This window comes from Pan paniscus, chromosome 18 (assembly GCF_029289425.2).
Source record: "Pan paniscus chromosome 18, NHGRI_mPanPan1-v2.0_pri, whole genome shotgun sequence".
NCBI lineage: Eukaryota > Metazoa > Chordata > Mammalia > Primates > Hominidae > Pan > Pan paniscus.
The window spans coordinates 32237474-32241691 of NC_073267.2; the positions used below are offsets into that span (position 1 = coordinate 32237474).

The 4218-nt window shown below is 47.7% G+C and overlaps 1 non-coding gene across 1 annotated transcript; it reads right to left on the reverse strand.

The window, feature by feature from the left end:
• Nucleotides 1–3113: 3113 nt before the first annotated feature.
• LOC117978772 (small nucleolar RNA U13) lies at nt 3114–3217 on the reverse strand. The gene has a single exon (XR_004669454.1). It is a non-coding gene; the product is annotated as a small nucleolar RNA U13 (small nucleolar RNA).
• Between the last annotated feature and the right edge of the window lie 1001 nt (nt 3218–4218).

Below are 4218 nucleotides of genomic sequence, written 5' to 3' on the forward strand. Positions count from 1 at the left end.
ATTACAGGCAAGAGCCACCATGCCCGGCCTCCCCTCCCTTTAAATAACATGAGCTGCTTTCCTAAATTTTAGCTAATCCCCTGGGTTGGGAGGTGGGAGGGCATAGGGGCCAAAAGGACAAGGCTCAAGTCAAGATGCCTGGGTTCACATTCCAGCCCTTCCCTTAGAAGCTGCCACCCTTGGGACAATCTCGCTTCTCTAAGCCTCAGCAGCTTCATCTGTGAAAGAATCATCTCTCTTTGTTGGAGTTGCTGTGCATTCCGTGAAAGGGCCGTATATGCCAAGTGACCCTCATGCCAAAGGAGCCAAAAAAAAAAGGAAGCAGACAAATCCAGTTTGTCAGTTTTGGGTGATTTATTAAGGAACTTACACACAAAAGCATGGTCTTGGGCTGCGCCATGACAGATCTCCACACCACAGCCCCAAGACCTACCGCTTATGTCTTGGAGCAAAAGCATAGTGCTCTGGAAGGAATGTATAGGTGGCTACAGTGCTCACAGCCTGTCATTTCTGCAACAACAGGGTGGTCTTGGAGGAAATTTACAATTAACAGACGTTCCTACATAAACAGTCATACATCCACCAGGCATGGTGGCACACACCTATAGTCCCAGCAACTCAGAAGACTGAGGTGGGAGGATCACCTGAGCCTGGAAGGTCGAGGCTTCAGTGAGCTGTCATCACACCACTGCATTCCAACCTGGGTGACAGACAGACTGTCTCAAGACACAAAAGCACGAGAAGAGAAGCAGTTTGAATAAAGTACTGTCTCTAATGAAAAGTACTTTAGGCTGGGCATGGTGGCTCATGCCTGTAATCCCAGCACTTTGGGAGGCTGAGGCAGGTGGATCACAAAGTCAGGAGTTCGAGACCAGCCTGGCCAACATGGTGGAACCCCATCTCTACTAAAAATACAAGAATTAGCCAGGCATAGTGGTGCATGCCTGTAGTCCAAGCTACTTGGGAGGCTAAGACAGGAGAATTGCTTGAACCCAAGAGGTGGAGGTTGCAGTGAGCCACAATTGTGCCATTGCACTCCAGCCTGGGTGACAGAGTGAGACTCCATCTCAAAAGAAAAAAAGTACTTAAAAAAATTTTTTTTTAATTAAAAAAAACCAGATGTAGGCAGGTGGATCATGAGGTCAGGAGATCAAGACCATCCTGGCCAACATGGTGAAACCCCATCTCTACTAAAAATACAAAAATAAGCCAGGTGTGGTGGCACACACCTGTAATCCCAGCTACTCGGGAGGCTGAGATGGGAGAATCCCTTGAACTCAGGAGGCAGAGGTTGTAGTGAGCCGAGATTGCGCCAGTGCACTCCAGCCTGAGCAACAGTGAGACTCCATCTCAAAAACAAACAAACAAAAAAAGCAAGCCAGGCACGGCTCACACCAGTAATCCCAGCACTTTGGGAGGCCAAGTCGGGAGGATTGCCTGAGCCCAGGAGTTTGAGACCAGCATGGACAACATGGTGACACTCGTCTTTATAAAAATTTTTTTAAAAATAAAAGGTAATACATCAAGACTGTGTACAGTGGCTCATGCCTGTAATCTCAGCACTTTGGGAGGCCAAGGCGAGAGTTGCTTGAGATCAGGAATTTGAGACCACCCTGGGCAACATAACAAGACCCCAACTCTACAAAAAAAATTTTAATGAGCAGGGGGCATTTGTAGAGCTGGCCTATTGTCCCAGCTACTTGGAGGCTGACAGTTCAAGTGCCAGGGTCCGAGCCAGAAGATGTGGGGTGTAACCTATGGTGAACGGGTTGTGGTCTGTATCACACCAGAGTTCATAGCCTAAGTAAAGGGGAGAGGAGGCAGCGACTGTGCTGCCGGGGTGGGAACCAGACTTCCCTTTCAGTCTCTTCCACTGACCTGACACTTCCCTTGTAGGGCCTCAGGATCCTCATCTTTCTAATGAAGAGGATCATTTCCAAAGGATGGCAAACTTCAGTACCTTCTAATCAGTTATCTAAATTTTTTTGTTTTTTTTGAGACGGAGTCTTGCTCTGTCACCCAGGCTGGAGTGCAGTGGCGTGATCTTGGCTCACTGCAGCCTCTGCCTCAGATTCAAGCGATTCTCCTGCCTCAGCCTCCTAAGTAGCTGGGATTACAGGCATCCACCACCATGCCTGGCTATCAGTTATCTAATTTTATTTTACTTAAAATTATTGAGGTGAAATAACATAAAGTAACCATTTTATTTATTTCTATTTATTTATTTATTTGAGATGGGGTTTTGCTCTTGTTGCCCAGGCTGGAGTGCAGTGGCACAATCTCAGCTTACTGCAACCTCTGCCTCCTGGGATCAAGTGATTCTCCTGCCTCAGCCTCCTGGGTAGCTGGGATTATAGGCACACACCACCATGCCTGGCTAATTTTTGTATTTTATTAGTAGAGATGAGGTTTCGCCATGTTGACCTGGCTGGTCTTGAACTCCTGACCTCAGGTGATCTGCCCACTTTGGCCTCCCAAAGTATTTATTTTATTTTGAGACAGGGTCTTGCTCTGTCATCCTGGCTGGAGTGCAATGATAACTCACTGCAGCCTTGAACGAACTCGTGGGTTCTCAGCCTCCATCTCAGCCTCCAGATAACTGGGGCTATGGCTAATGTTTTTGTTTGTTTGTTTGTTTGTTTTGAGACAGAGTCTCACTCTGTTACCCAGGCTCAAGTGCAATGGCGAGATCTTGGCTCACTGCAACCTCCACTTCCCGGGTTCCAGTGATTCCCCTGCCTCAGCCTCTCGAGTAGCTGGGACTACAGGCGCTCATTACCACAACTGGCTATTTTTTTTTTTTTTTAATACAGAGATGAGGTTTCACCATATTGGGCAAGCTGGTCTCAAACTCCTGATCTCGGGTGATCCACCTGCCTCAGTCTCCCAAAGTGCCATGCCCAGCTAATTTTTAAATTGAGACCAGGTCTCCCTGTGTTAACCATGCTGATCTTGAACTTCCAGGATCAAGTGATCCTTCTGCCTGGGCCTCCCAAAGTGCTGGAATTCCAGGCATAAGCCATCATGACTGGCCTGATTTTTTAAAAGAAACAGAAATTGGGATTTTATTGTGAAATCTCCTGATCTTAGTATATTGGATTTCATTATTTTTACATCAGGCAGATAATGTGTCAATGTCGAAACAAGGTTTGAGGGAGGTGCAACTCACGCATGAGCATGAAAACACAGTCATCATGTTTATGAACTACAAAAAGATGTGGCTTTAATTATTTGAAAGACATCTTGGCCAGGCCCAGTGGCTCACTCCTGTAATCCCAGCACTTTGGGAGGCCGAGGCAGGTGGATCACCTGAGGTCAGGAGATCGAGACCATACTGGTCAACATGGTGAAACCCTGTCTCTACGGGCCGGGTGCGGTGGCTCAAGCCTGTAATCCCAGCACTTTGGAAGGCCGAGGTGGGTGGATCACAAGGTCAGGAGATTGAGACCATCCTGGCTAACATGGTGAAACCCCATCTCTACTAAAAATACAAAAAATTAGCCGGGTGTGGTGGCAAGCACCTGTAGTCCCAGCTACTCAGGAGGCTGAGGCAGGAGAATGGCGTGAACCTGGGAGGTGGAGGTTGCAGTGAGCCGAGATCATGCCACTGAGCTCCAGCCTGGGTGAAAGAGCGAGACTCCGTCTCCAAAAAAAAAAAAAAAAAAGAAAGAAAGAAAAAAGAAACCCTGTCTCTACTAAAAATACAAAAATTACCTGGGCATAGTGGTGGGAGCCTGTGGTCCCAGTTACTCAGGAGGCTGAGGCAGAAGAATCACTTGAACCCAGGAGGCGGAGATTGCAGTGAGCCGAGATCACGCCACTGCACTCCAGCCTGGTGACAGAGTGAGACTCTGGCTCAAAAAAAAACAAAACATTTTACTGGTCAATACTATATAAGACAAGCAGGCCAGGCATGGTGGCTCAAGCCTGTAATCCCAGCACTTTGGGAGGCCGAGGCAGGCGGATCACAAGGTCAGGAGATCGAGACCATCCTGGCTAACACGGTGAAACCCCATCTGTACTAAAAATACAAAAAAAAAAAATTAGCCGGGCATGGTGGCGGGCACCTGTAGTCCCATCTACTTGGGAGGCTGAGGCAGGAGAATGGTGTGAACCCGGGAGGTGGAGCTTGCAGTGAGCCGAGATCACGCCACTGCACTCCAGCCTGGGCAACAGAGCAAGACTCCATCTCAAAAAAAAAAATAATAATAATAATAC